The sequence below is a fragment of the Triticum urartu genome, chromosome 7, assembly GCF_003073215.2.
Source record: "Triticum urartu cultivar G1812 chromosome 7, Tu2.1, whole genome shotgun sequence".
NCBI classification, from domain to species: Eukaryota; Viridiplantae; Streptophyta; class Magnoliopsida; order Poales; family Poaceae; genus Triticum; species Triticum urartu.
The window spans coordinates 130,787,819-130,803,236 of NC_053028.1; the positions used below are offsets into that span (position 1 = coordinate 130,787,819).

At 39.6% G+C, this 15,418-nt stretch overlaps 1 long non-coding RNA gene across 1 annotated transcript; it reads right to left on the bottom strand.

The window, feature by feature from the left end:
* Positions 1–13,752: 13,752 nt before the first annotated feature.
* Positions 13,753–14,580, bottom strand: LOC125525868. Its single transcript, XR_007291457.1, has 3 exons — positions 14,432–14,580; positions 14,281–14,358; positions 13,753–13,783 (listed from the first exon to the last, which is right to left on the bottom strand). It is a non-coding gene; the product is annotated as an uncharacterized LOC125525868 (long non-coding RNA).
* Positions 14,581–15,418: the final 838 nt, after the last annotated feature.

The following is a 15,418-nucleotide window of genomic DNA, read 5'->3' on the forward strand; positions in this document are numbered from 1 at the left end:
GTATAAAATTTCTAAGAGGCCAATAATAAACATGATATGTATCCACAAAGAACCTTGCAAACACAAAAGACTCAATTGATAAGAACTTGATATCTGCAAGTGAATCCATTATTATACAATTGTGATCCTAGCATAAGAGCAAGGCACAAGACACAAAGCACATGGCAAAAATTGATCTCATTTGCACAACAATGAATTACAAAGTAAGATATAAAACACCATAACCAAATAGACTGTTTTTGTAATTTTATCAAAATTACACATGAGAGTACAATTTAGGAACTGATATGCAATAAATTGATTAATTGGCATATTTTGGGATAAGTGAATCATGAATCTAATTTTATAGATCCCCACAATATGCTTCTTCTCAAATGTCCCACAATTGCAATAAAGTGACTTTTTAGGAACATGCAAGAAGCACAACTTTTAATAAGTACTAATCATGACATGATGGAACCTACACAAGGTTGACCCCATTTATATATATGCATGAAGTAAATACTTGTTACCGAGATAGCATTGGTATGAAGTCATAGATCAATAAAATGTCCAATCTTGGTTCTAATTTCGTCATTGTGCCACCACCTTCATGAATAAGCCAAGCACCCAATGCTTCTCAAATGTACCTAAAACAATTTAAATACAATATGGTGCCCAAACTTATTGGGTCCGAAGTAGTTAGCACAACTACAAAACAAAGGGTAAAACCACTTAAATATGTGCATATCAATATGAGTTTGAATTTCATGCACATCTTAGCTATTAAGAATTTGATCCATATATATTGGATCAATTAAAGAAAACAAGGCATGAAAATTTACACATAGTTAATACGCATGCACAAGCCTACCAAAATCTAAAGAGATACAAATTTGGACAAATAAACACATAACCGTTAATACTTCCAATAACATCACTTAATCATTCATGTTGTCCAAGATGAATCAAAGTGACAAATCAACATATGATAGCACACAAAGTTCAACACATGAACCAAGCAAAACTAATGAGCATATAAGATATGCATTACACACATACTCATAGGAATATCTCACTCAAGTAGATATAGGACACTGATACGTCTCCAAAGTATCTATAATTTTTGATTGTTCCTGTTATATTATCATTCTTGGATGTTTTATAATCATTTTATATCATTTTTTGGTACTAACCTATTGACATAGTGCCAAGTGCCAATTGCTAATTTTTGCATGTGTTTTACACCGCATGTAATCAATATCAAACGGAGTGCAAATGCAGCGAAACATTTTGTGGATTTTTTGGACCAGAAGACATCCAATGGGTTGGAGAAGCGCTTGGGGGGTGCTCCGAGGGGAGCACAACCCACCAGGGCGCGCTTGGAGGCCCAGCCGCGCCCTAGTGGGTTGTGCCCACCTCGGGTGCCCCCGGACCGCCTGTTTGCTCTATAAATACCCCAATATTCCAGAAGCCCTAAGGGAGTCAACGAAAATCAATTCCAGCCGCCGTAGAGTCTAGAACCACCAGATCCAATCTAGACACCATCATGGAGGGGTTCACCACTTCCATTGGTGCATCTCCGATGATGCGTGAGTAGTTCTTTGTAGACCTTTGGGTCCGTAGTTAGTAGCTAGATGGCTTCCTCTCCCTCGTTTGATTCTCAATACAATGGTCTCTTGGAGATCCATATGATGTAACTCTTTGTGCGATGTGTTTGTTGGGATCAGATGAACTTTGAGTTTATGATGAGATCTATCTTTTTATCCATGAAAGTTATTTGAGTTTTCTTTGATCTCTTATATGTATGATTGCTTATAGCCTTGTATTTCTTCTCCGATATTTGGGTTTTGTTTGGCTAACTTGATCTATTTATCTTGCAATGGGAAGAGGTGCTTTGTAATGGGTTTGATCTTACGGTGCTTGATCCCAGTGACAGAAAGGGAACCGACACGTATGTATCGTTGCTACTAAGGATAAATGATGGGGTCTATCTCTCAATAGATAGATCTTGTCTACATCATGTCATCATTCTTATTGCATTACTCAATTTCTCCATGAACTTAATACACTAGATGCATGCTGGATAGCGGTTGATGTGTGGAGTAATAGTAGTAGATGCAGTCAGGAGTCGGTCTACTAATATTGGACCTGATGCCTATATAATGATCATTGCGTGGATATCGTCATGATTATTTGAAGCTCTATTAGTTGCCAAAAAGTAATTTGTTTACCCACCATTTGCTATTTTTTCTCGAGAGAAGCCACTAGTGAAACCTTCGGCCCTCGAGTCTCTTTCTCATATTATTTACCTTCGCGATCTATTTTATTTGCCTTTTATTTTTCAGATCTATTAAATCAAAAATACAAAAATACCTTGCCGCACTTTATTTAATTTGGTGTTTGATCTATCATTATTTACAACTTTCTGCCGTCCACGTGTCAATTTCTGGCAACGTTACCCGAAAGGGATTGACAACCCCTTTAACACGTCGAGTTGCGAGTATTTGTTATTTGTGTGCAGGTGCTATTTACGTAGTGTTGCTTGGTTCTCCTACTGGTTCGATAACCTTGGTCTCATCACTGATGGAAATACCTACCGTCGCTATGCTGCATCATTCCTTCTTCTTTGGGGAAATACCGACGTAGTCCTAGCAGACATCAAAAGGAATTTCTGGCGCCGTTGCCAGGGAGGATCTTCAACATATACCAGGTTCCTAATCACAAATCTCATATCCTCGCAATTTACATTATTTGCCATTTGCCTCTCATTTTCATCTCCCCCACTTCACAAAATTTGCTGTTTTATTCACCCTCTTTTTCATTCGCCTTTTTCTCGCCAGATCTCTTGTTTGCTATCCCTACTTATGGTACCATGTGCCTTCTATTTTCTTGCATCTTTGCTTGCTAATAATCTATCGATATGGATCCTCATCCACTTGCTAATCTTTTCAAAAGATCCAATTATGACGAACCAATTGCTAGTGAATTGAGCTCACTAGATTATCTTTATGAAGTTTTGCTTAAGATTTATGAATCTGAAAATTGTGATGAAGTGTTAAATGAAGAAATTTATAAAGTGATTCATGATAGTTCCTTTAATGAAAAGCATGATTGCAATGATGTTATTATAAATTCTATTAATGTGAATTGTGTTAATTATATGCAAAACCCCAAGCGTGGGGATGCCAATTTTGATATGTCCACTACTTATTGCAATGATCATGCATGATTGGGGTGATTCTTCTTATGATCTTGAAAATTTATTTAAGCCTCATGATGAATATGAAATTGACAATAATGTTTGAAATAATATTGAGAGTGGGTTTGGAAGAGCTTCAAGTCTAGGTAAAAATAATCCCACATATGGAGTGTTTAATCTTATGAAATTTTTGACAAAAGTGGGTTCAGAGAGGTCATGACTTTATTTGATGATAATCCCACTATTTTGGAAGAGTGTCAACTTTTCATGCATGTGGATCATGAAGAGAATATTTTATGTGATTGCTATATTGTTTAATTTGAGTATGATCCTACATGTAATTATTATGAGAGAGGAAAATATGGTTGTAGAAATTTTCATGTTACTAAATTACCTCTCATTATGTTGAGATTGATATTGTTTCTTTCTTCTTCCTTGCATATGGTAGTTTTTGCTTGCCTTGATCAATTGTTTTTCTATAAAATGCCTATGCACAGGAAGTATGTTAGACTTAAACTTGTTTTTCACATGCTACTTGATGCTCTCTTCATGTTTCAATTTCTATCTTTCATGTGAGCATCATAGAAATCTCAATGCCTAGCTAGGGGCATAAAACGATAGTGCTTGTTGGGAGGCAACCCAATGAATAAAATTTATTTTAGCCTTTTTCTTTCTTTTCTTGAGTGTTAGCACAATTATGCTACTACTATGAATGTGTTTTTTGTGTTTTAATTAGTGTTTGTGCCAAGTAAAGACTTTAGGATCTTCTTGGGTGATAGTTGTTTTGATCTTGCTGAAAAACAAAAACTTTTACGCTCGCGAGAATAATTTAATTTTAAACCAGAGGGCGATAAAATACCAATTCCTTTTGCAGTAGATTAATATACAAATTTCCCAGGTCACCTTAAATTTTCAGAGTTTTTGGAGTTACAGAAGTATTTGAATCATCCAGATTGCTACAGACTGTTCTGTTTTTGACATATTCTGTTTTCTTTGCATTTTGTGCTTGTTTTGATGACTCCATGGTTTCATTTGATGAGTTTTTGCCATAGAAAATATGGAATACAGTTGATATAATGCAAGAACAAAATATTAATTGGTTTACTACAACACTTATAGTAGTGATTTGTTTTCTTATACTAACAGATCTCACGAAGGCTTTTGTTGAATTTTGTGTAATTGAAGTTTTCAAGTTTTCGTTTATCTTACGATGGATGAAGGAATAGGGATTAAGAAGGTCCTAAGCTTGGGGATGCCCCAGCATCCCAAGCTATTATCCAAAAGAGATCAAGCAACTAAGCTTGGGGATTCCCCCGAGCGACATCACCTCTTTCTTCTAACAACCATCGGCATTTTACTCGAAGCTATATTTTTATTCGTCACATACTATGTGTTTTGCTTGGAGCGTCTTGTATGAGATGAGTCTTTGCTTGTTTTATTTTGTGTTTTAAGTCTTGATTCCTTGCTGGACACACCTATTTGAGAGAGCCAAAATTATGCAATGACTTGTTAGAATTTCTCTCTATGCTTCACTTAAATTTTTATGAGCTATGGACTTGCTATAGTGCTTCACTTATATCTTTTTGAGCACGGTGTGCTTTAGTATTTTTGAAGAAATTATCTCTTGCTTCACTTAGATTTATTTGAGAGTTAGTAAAATTTTCAAGAAATTCTCTCTTGCTTCACTTAAATTAATTTGAGAGAAAGAGATATTATGCTCATGATCTTCACTTATATTTTTTTGAGCCTATCAAAAGCAACACATGAAAATTAGTCCCAAAGTGATAGATATCCAAGAAGGATATAATAAAAACTTTCATGAAGATCACTTGACAAAATAAACTTGTTTCTTAGTAATAGTTTTGAGATATGATGATGTGATATATGAGTCATCTTGATGAGGAATTATGCTTTAGTAAGAATATTGGTGTTAAGGTTTGTGATTCTCTATGAAAGCACGAAAGTCAATAGTTATGCAATGAAATTATATCCTACTTGTGGTGCATTATTCAATGTTAATTATGCTTAATGCTCTCTTATGAGATTATTCGTTTCTTGGTTGATCTCTTCTCAATCTTTTGCTAGCCTTCATTATGCACTAAGTATGATCACTACTTGTGCATCCAAAAACCTGTAAACAGCTTTGCCACAGAGTCCACTATATCTACCTATATGTGGTATTCTTTTGCCGTTCTAAGAAAATTTGTATGTGGCATCTCTAATTTTCAAAATAAACTTCTCTTTTGTATGTTCGTTCCGCTCGTGGAGCGGTGAGGGGTGACTAATATTTTCCATGATAGATGTGTTATTCTGAGTGTTTATTCACTTGTCATTGCACGAGAGTAAGGCGAAGGTATTAGGGATGCCCAGTCCCGAAATGAAAAGTGAATTTACTTTATGTTGTCAAATAATAAATTCCGTGGACAGTGTTGGTATGGAAGGCACCCGTGTATACGGTTGGCCATGGAAAGTGAAAGTATGGTGGAAAAAGGAATAAACTTTATTTTCTGTTTGGGGACAGCCCATGATATATCTAGCATGGAAAGTGTTGGGAACTCTAAGTCGTTTTCGTTGGTGGGAAGGACACACCTCCCAAAATGTTTTTATCTCTAAGTTTTTTCGCTTTGAGCTCTGGCACCTCTACAAATCCCTACTTCCCTCTGCGAAGGGCCTTTCCTTTACTTTATGTAATTTTTATTTTTGAATTTGAGTCTCCATCTTCTCTTATAAAAGCACCAACTAGGAGGCACTATGATCGTACTTGAGCATTGGGTGTAGTTAATATGCGAGTATGTTTCATGAATAGATCAATCATTGAGCATGATGGTCTAGGGATAACTTATTTTGGCGTTGATATTTTGAAAGACATGGTTGCTTGTTGATATGCTTGAGTATTTAAGTTATCACGTCAAAACTAGACTATTGCTTTGAACAATATAAAAGTCCAAATGTCCATGCTATAAATAAAAGGATACATGTTAGGCAGCATTCCATAACAAAAATTCTGTTTTTAGCACTTACCTACTCGAGGACGAGCAGGAGTTAAGCTTGGGGATGCTAATACGTATCTATAATTTTTGATTGTTCCATGCTGTTATATTATCAATCTTGGATGTTTTATAATCATTTTATATCATTTTTTGGTACTAACTTATTGACATAGTGCCAAGTGCCAGTTGTTGTTTTCTACATGTTTTTTACATCGTAGGAAATCAATACCAAACAGAGTACAAATGCAACAAAACTTTACGAAGATTTTTTTGGACCAGAACACACCCAATGGGCCAAGGCAGCGCCTGGGGGGGGGGGGTGCTCCGAGTGGACCACAACCCACCAGGGTGCGCCAAGAGGCCCAAGCGTACCCTGGTGGGTTGTGCCCACCTCGGGTGCCCCCCGGACTGCCTCTTTGCTCTATAAATACCCCAATATTCCATAAACCCTAGGGAGTCCACGAAAATCAATTCCAGCCGCCGTAGAGTCCAGAACCACCAGATCCAATCTAGACACCATCATAGAGGGGTTCACCACTTCCATTGGTGCCTCTCCGATGATGCGTGAGTAGTTCTTTGTAGACCTTCGGGTCCGTAGTTAGTAGCTAGATGGCTTCCTCTCTCTCATTTGATTCTCAATACAATGGTCTCTTGGAGATCCATATGATGTAACTCTTTTTGCAGTGTGTTTGTTGGTATCGGATGAACTATGAGTTTATGATCTGATATATCTTTTTATCCATGAAAGTTATTTGAGTTTTCTTTGATCTCTTATATGCATGATTGCTTATAGCCTCGTATTTATTCTCCGATATTTGGGTTTTGTTTGGCCAACTTGATCTATTTATCTTGCAATGGGAACAGGTGCTTTGTAGTGGGTTCGATCTTACGGTGCTTGATCGCAATGACAGAAGGGGAACCGACACATATGTATAGTTGCTACTAAGGATAAAACGATGGGGTCTATCTCTACATAGATAGATCTTGTCTACATCATGTCATCGTTCTTATTGCATTACTCAATTTCTCCATGAACTTAACACACTAGATGCATGCTGGATAGCGGTCAATGTGTGGAGTAATAGTAGTAGATGCAGGCAGGAGTCGGTCTACTAATCTTGGACGTGATGCCTATATAATGATCATTGCATGGATATCGTCATGATTATTTGAAGTTCTATCAATTGCCCAACAGTAATTTGTTTACCCACTGTTTGCTATTTTTTCTCGAGAGAAGCCACTAGTGAAACCCACGACCCTCGGGTCTCTTTCTCATATTATTTGTCTTCGCGATCTATTTTATTTGCCTTTTATTTTCAGATCTATTAAACCAAAAATACAAAAATACCTTGCTACATTTTATTTTATTTGGCGTTCGATCTATCATTATTTACAACTCTCTCCCGTCCACATGCCAATTTCTGGCGCCATTGCCCGAAAGGGATTGACAACCCCTTTAACACGTCAGGTTGTGAGTATTTGTTATTTGCGTGCAGGTGCTGTTTACGTAGTGTTGCTTGGTTCTCCTACTGGTTCGACAACCTTGGTCTCATCACTGAGGGAAATACCTACCGTTGCTGTGCTGCATCATCCCTTCCTCTTTGGGGAAATACCGACGTATCCCTAGCAGATATCAGACACTATAAACAATGAGATAACAAACTCCCATAACTCCGTACAAACCACTAAGATGAACTTCGAACAAAAATGGTATTTCGAGTTATCACTTGGTGTAGAAAACAAAAAAGTACATGATGATTTATACTCACACAAGCATTACCATGAGAGTTTACCAATCAGAACAATGCTTGGATAACATATTCTTAACATTCCAATTAGGTAGGTGATCATGTAAATCAACAATTGAAATGGCTTCAATTAATCATTTTCCAAGTTGTAACATGCCAAATTTTCAATTTGGAATGTTATACATAGGTCATTCATGCCTATCATATTTTATTGCATTTTTGCTTTGTGATCCTCGAAATTCTAAGCAACTCAAGGATCCACGGAGAGAGTTGGGGATTTCGTTATTTTCATATTTGAGTTTTCTCAAATTTTGAAAAAGGGGATCATTTGGTTTTAATTATTTTCCCCTCCGAAAATATTTCATATTAAAATATCTGACAGGAGATAATATGACTTCTCCAAAATAAATGAAATATTAGAGGAAAAATATTAAAATCAAATAAGTTTTTCCTTCGTTTTTACTGCGGTTTTATTTGAATTAGGAAAATATGCGTTTTTGAAAATTGCATTAGTGATCTAAATAAATGTTCACTTTGTCCGCAATATTATTAAAGGACCGTGACAATTTATTTCAGGATTTTTGGAGTCCGTTTAGTATTTCTTTTATTACTTTTTCTGCGGCAGGATTTATTAAAAAAAGTAACCGACCTACCGGGCCGTGTCCGACCTGGACACTTGACTCGGCCGGCCTTATAAGCTACGCCCCCGTGACCCCGAGGCCCAGCAAGCCGCATTCCACGCCCTAGCGCCGCCACCGTGCCTTGCCACATCGCCGCCCTCCGCCGCCGCCGCAGCGCCGCGTCGTCGTTCCGCCGTCCCACCGTTGCCGCACGCTGCTGACCTCGCCGAGGTAGCCGCCACCGCCGGTTTTCGCGAGAAAATCGTTCAGTTTTTTCGAAACCCTAGCTCGTTGTTTAGATCAGTTTCTTTTCAGTTTTTCTCAGTTTAGTTAAATCACGAATGTTCGTCCGTATGTTCATTTTAACGAACGCTGTTCATCTGTTAGTCGCAGACAGCGAACGTTCGTTCGTTGGCCTGTTCGTCAGTTTTCTTTTTCCAGGGTTATTCCGCCATTATTTTCGATCGTGATTTTTGCCCTAATCCTCATTCTAGTTTATCTTTTCGCTCGTTTACCTGAATCAGGTGAAACAAGCGCCTAGATCTTCGTCTTGAGGCCCTCTTTCCCTTTAACCAACTTGAACAAGATTTTGTTACTGTAAAATTTGACTTTAGTCCAGATTAGTATTCGGATCTTGTTTCTTTCGTAGTTTGAGTTTTGTTGCGCCGTTTGATTTGATTCTTTTTGCAAACCGGAGTTCTTCAGTTGAACTTTCTGGTTAGATCTTCTTATTTGAGTTTTCTTCGTGCATCTTTGCTTGATTGCTTATGTATGTTATTCTTTGTTTGCGATAGAATACCCGTAGTGCGAAGCGTGCTACTACGAGTCTCTAGGTTTTGCAGATCATCAGCAAGGCAAGTAACACTTTGATCATACCCCCTTTTCACCCAGTTTTTATGCATTAGTTTCAAACCTCACACATTGCATGAGTAGGATCTCTTAACATGTGGGTCTGGGAAGTAGATGATGAGGTAGAACCTGTTACCTATTTTATTATCAAACCCCTGGGAGTTACTTCTACGTTATGCTTATATTGCTATGCTATGCTCGTAGACGTGGTTTGGGTTTGAGTGTATCCATGACAGATGTGAGTTGTTAATTAATGGTTCAACTTAAGGTGGCAAATTTAATACACATCTGGGTGCATTGCTTGTGGGCACCTGGAGAATCCAGTGTTGTCCAAGGATATCCCGGAGTACCCGTGTGATCATCCTACGGTCCGCCACCCAGGCTCAAAGGGATCATAAGATTATTCATGCTAGAAACTTCCTTGTGCAGCCACAAGCCATTATGGGCTCTGGCATAGTTGAGTATGTTGTGTGATCTCTTTCAGTGGTGGGCTAGCATATGTAGGGGAAAGTAGGTGTAACGGTCCACCCAGAGTAAAGAGTTAATGCTTCTGAAAGGCTGTGTCTCGGCCATCCGTTTCTCAAACACCCTGTAGTGTGAGAAATCCAATGAAGGAGATCGAGTCTTGTGGGGAAAAGTGGGCAAACCTCTGCAGAGTGTACAAACTAATCATGGTTAGTCATGTCCCCAGTTATGGACATCTTGAGTATCTGGTACTTGAATTATTGATTTGATCTCATCACTCTAAAGTTAATTTGTTGGGAAGTTAATGACTACTTTAATTGGGATTGAGTTGGAGGAACCTTCTCAATGTTTTCAACAAACTTTGTAGTTAAATAAAATATATTCCTTTGATGTAGGAAAAAATTGGCTTTATGCAAAAATTAACCTTAGAGCCTCCACCAGCCATATATGCATGTAGTGATAGCATTTATTTGTTCATTGCTCTCTTGTGTTACTTTGCCAGCATATTCCATGTGCTGACCCGTTTTCGGGTTGCGACGTATCATGTTGCAGACTTTTCAGACGACGAGTAAGACGCCGTAGGTTGTTTGTCATGCACTCAGCTATACCGTTGGAGTTGATGGACTCACTTTATCTTCCAAGTCTTCCACTGTTATCGTAATTAGATGGCCTTAAGCCATACTTATTGTAATAAGTTCTCTTTTGTGACATTGGATGTAATAAGTGTGTGATTGCTACTCTGTTATAAATCCTTCGAGTATTGTGTGTGTCAGCATTACCTATCCAGGGATGACACTAAAGCACAGAGACTTGACCGTCTGAGGTCGGGTCGCTATAAGATGTTATCAGAGCACACGCTGAATGTAGGACACGACCACTAAGATGAGCCACAGATCACTCTTCTCTACTCATTTCTGACTCTCCATTTTCTACTCTTTAGGATGGCAGACGCAAGGAATAAGTTTACACAGCCGGATGAAGACACCCCGTTTGGACGACACTTGAAGGAAGTTACTAGGTACCTGAACATCGGAATACCAGGCTTCACCGGGACCTACATAGCCACTTTACCAGAAGAGGAACGTTGGTTGATTCGAGTTGAAGTTCTAGGAAGGACATTCACGCCTGTCACTGAGCCCATAGAGTTTTCTTTTGATGCATCAACCTGGAGTCTAGGCAAGAGCATGGTAGCCCATATTGCCATAGGACGCATCAGTGAAGTTTACCACAAGGAGCTTAAGGACACTATCTACCAGATATGTGGGCGCCGAGATGAGCAATGGGAGATGATCAACACCAGGAAGGACAGGTCCATTGCAGCATTCATCCAGGAGTTAAGCAATCACATTCGTCGCCAGGAGAACGAGATGTGCGCAAGCATGATAAATTTGAAGAAGGCAAAGACTAGGATCACAGAGCTAGAAGAGGAGCTTAAGTCTACACACGATGGATATGAGGAGGAAATGACGATACTTGTGGAGATGAATGATGACCCGACAAGGAAGCTAGGAGTTTTCATGGCAGACCCTGCGCCAGGAGGAGAAGACGACGAACCTAAGGAGATTCGTTCTGAAGACTACATCATCATCGACGACACCAACTCCGACCCCGATGGTAGTGATGATGACTATGAAGACGAAGCTGGAGTGGATATCGTGGAGTATTGCACCGATCAAAATTTCTAGTAGACCACCATATGATTAGTTGTATTCCCCCATGTAAATATTAGTCACTACAAAAAATACACTTCCGTGATGATACGTGTTTGTCACAGTAGGTCACGTTTTCTGTCATGCATGTACATCCATGACAAATTTATGACAGAATCAAGATAGTCATACCTGTGCTGTCGTAGAAGTGTTCCATGACATTACCAAAATTATCATCACGGAAGTGTCCACTTCCATGACGATAAATCGCGCATCATAGAAGTGCTTTCGTCAAGGGTGACCGACACGTGGCATCCACCGTAACGGAACGCCGTTAAGGAATCGGGTCCGGTTTTGGATCCGATAACCCGTTAACAGCCCGGACCAATGGGGATTTTCCACGTGTAAAATTCTGATTGGCTGACGGAAACATGTGTCAGCTCCACTTTGGCACAAGTGTCACTCATCCAATGGGCGAGATGCCTATGATATGTTGACACGTGGACCGGCCCAAAAGTGGCCCATAAAGTTTAAATGGGCTGGCCCAACTAAAGGCCCGCAAGATTTTGCAGACCATAATGGGATGGCCCAGCTAAAGGCCCACGAGATTTTGCAGACCATAATGGGCTGGTCCAGCTAAAGGCCCACAAGATTTTGCGGGCCATAATGGGCCGACCCAAGTAAAGGCCCACAAGATTTTTGTGGGCCATAATGGGCCGGCCCAGGTGAAGGCCCACAAGATTTTTGTGGACCATAATGGGCCGACCCAGCTAAAGGCCCACGAGATTTCGTCGACATTAATGGGCCGACCCAGCTGTAGGCCCACAAGATTTTGAGGACCCTAGTAGGCCGACCCATTAACTGGCTGCCATATTTTGGGCCAAATGCCGGCCCATATTTGATCTGGTCCATTAATGGCCTGCCACGTTCCGGGCCTAACAATGGCCCATATGAGATCCGGCCCATTAAAAGCCTATCACGTTCTAGGCCAAATTACGGCCCAGATCAGGTCCGACCCTTTAAGAGGCTTTGGGCTAAGTTATGGCCCATATCAGATTCGGCCCGTCAACTAGACGCTATGCTTTTGTGCCCACTTGCTAAAGGCCCATTTAGTAATTTGGCCCGATATTAGTTTCGTCCTGTTAAGGGCCCGTTTAACATTTCGGCCCTATATTAATTTCGGCCTGTTAAAAGCCCGTCATATAGTTGGGCCTAACTACGGCCCGGTTTGCATCCGACCTGCTCGCAGCCGATAATCTGATTGGGTCAAACAAGGACCGAGACAATTTTTGCCTGTTAAAAGCCCGTGATTTGATTAGCACAATCATGGGCCGGGGTCTATTTCGGGCTACTGCCGGCCCGTGAGCTGTTCGGCACGTTTCAGGCCTTCCAACGAACTAAGATGACGAAGCCCATGATGCGGATCATACATCGTGATTGCATGATGGCCCGATTATGTGATGTAATTTTACGGTTTGGCCGGTTTAATGCGAAGACAGGATATATATATATATACAGTAAAATAACTGCAACATCATGAATAAGAAAAAACCTAGACTATACAATAAAGAAATTACGGCATATTACATCCACTGGGCATCAAAGTTCACCACTATGATAATAAAGCACAAGCAGACAACAGATTACATACACGGGGCATCAAAGATCGCCACCAGTGCAACTAAACACACCGACAAAATAATATACAAAACCGATAGCACTTCAATAGAGTTCAAGAAAGGTTAGCCTGCTGGGGAGCTGCAGTGCAAGCAGCTGAGCAAGCTGATGAGACTGCGCTTGTTTAACACTTATATCCTCCTCACTTTGAAAGATAAACAAGCAGACAGATGACAGGTTTTGCACATAAAAGTATCAATGCCGACAATTCATCACATTTCTTACTGACCAATAAAGTGACACAATTTAAAATTGCATTAACACAATATGGTATTGTTCAGGTCAAGACATGGCAGGAAATGACATTGTGAAGGAGTTGGCATCTTCATGACACCACTCGATTACAAATCAAGAACTCATAAGTATCAATGGTTAGTGTGTTGTCAATTTATCCCATTTCAGATTGGCAAATAAAGAGACAGTTTAAATAATAGTAGAATGATATGACATTGTTCATAGTTAAGACATTGGAGAATATGACATTGTGTTGTAGTGGGTAGGTTCACCACACCACTAGATTACGGATCAAGAACAGAAGCATATATGCAGTGTAAAAGAAGATCACTTGTTCTGTATAATCTTCTTCATAAGCATTGCCTTTATTCTACATTTTGTTAAGAGTAAATATAGATGTGACAATATAAGAAAAATGGAGAATATTTAAGATAAGATGAAGAGTGATGCTACATAACCAAGTAGCTATAAATGTAAGTACAACGATACAGGCAAAAGGTACACCAAGAGCAATGCAGAGCTAAACTTCTTCAGTACCATCGGTGTTATCCAACCTTATGGTAAGAGTAGATATAGATCTTATGTGTAGAAAATGGAGGGCAAAGGAAAATAAGCTGCAGAGTGATGGTACATGAACAACTACCTGTCAATATAAGTACACTGATAAAGGACAGCAGGTACTTACAAGAACAATGCAGAGCTAAAAAATTTCATTGGCATTGGATATATTCTACACTAATGTAACCATTCATACAGATCAGATAATTTGGAGCGAACAATTGATAAGCAAGCTATCATGCATACTGCTGTCACATAATGAACCAGGTATGTATGCAAGTACAGTGATACAGGACAACAGGTACTAACAAGAGCAAAGCAGCGGGCAGCATATTTGCGATATCCTGTCGTTCTTTTCAAATCGGAATTCTTTTTCGAGCAGATTTCCTACAAAAAAGATCCGTAAGGCACATGCGGAAAAGTAGAAGTTCAAATTGCCATGCGATATCATAGACAATACCTCATCCTCGGAACGAGACCAATGCATAACAAAGTTTTTCCATTCAATGTCTTCTAAATTTAGCATAGGAGACTTCACCAGAAATTCGTTTATAGACTTGCCATCAAAGTGTGATTTCCTCAGGTAACACCAATACTGCTGCAATGCTTCCTTGAAAAGCGCAAGAAAGCTTTGCTCGTCATGACTATCCAGATTGACCCTCGCCTACTTACAACAATGTAATGTAAATCATTGATGTTTTCAATCAGCAGAAAACAGGAAAATAATCACCATGAATAATAGCACTTACACGTAAGTGGGACAGGAAGATGTGAAAATGGTGTTTGTCTTCACTATAATCTTCCCATGATGGGAATATATGCACGTAGTCCCTAACAACATTGAAAGCATTGTCTTTTAAACTAGGAATAACTGGAATGGGGTTCCAATCTGCAGGAATTGGCGGTCTCTGCAGTTGGGATAGGTCTTCGGCCGGTGGACTTGTTGTACTTTTTGCTGGAGTGGGATTTTTCTATGGTAGGGCTGGTGCTATGGCAACTGAAATCGGCATACCATTTGCTGGAGTGCAGGTCCTGTGTGGTGCGGCTAGTGGTGTGGCCAATGAAGTATGGGTACAGTCTGCTGGAGTTGGTCCTACGTTTTGTGTCACTAGTTGTACAGCCAATATAAGTGGGGCGCTGTTTGATTTCTCCGGCACAACCATGTTTTTCAAGGACTTTGCTGGTGCTCCTTCAGGTTCGGCAATCACCCTCTTCCTTTTTGATGTCTGATGCACAAGAACAACATTTGAGTGGAAAAACATGGCATGATGACAGATGGAAAATGTATTGTTAATGGATGGGCATGGCATCTCGACATATATGATGAGTAAACTAAGCAGATGGTGGTGCAACAAAGTAGAAGAAATGCAAGACAACATATGCAAGATACGCGAAATCAATAAAAGCTTGCCAAATTAGAACAGGCACCTTGATGGGTGAACAGGAC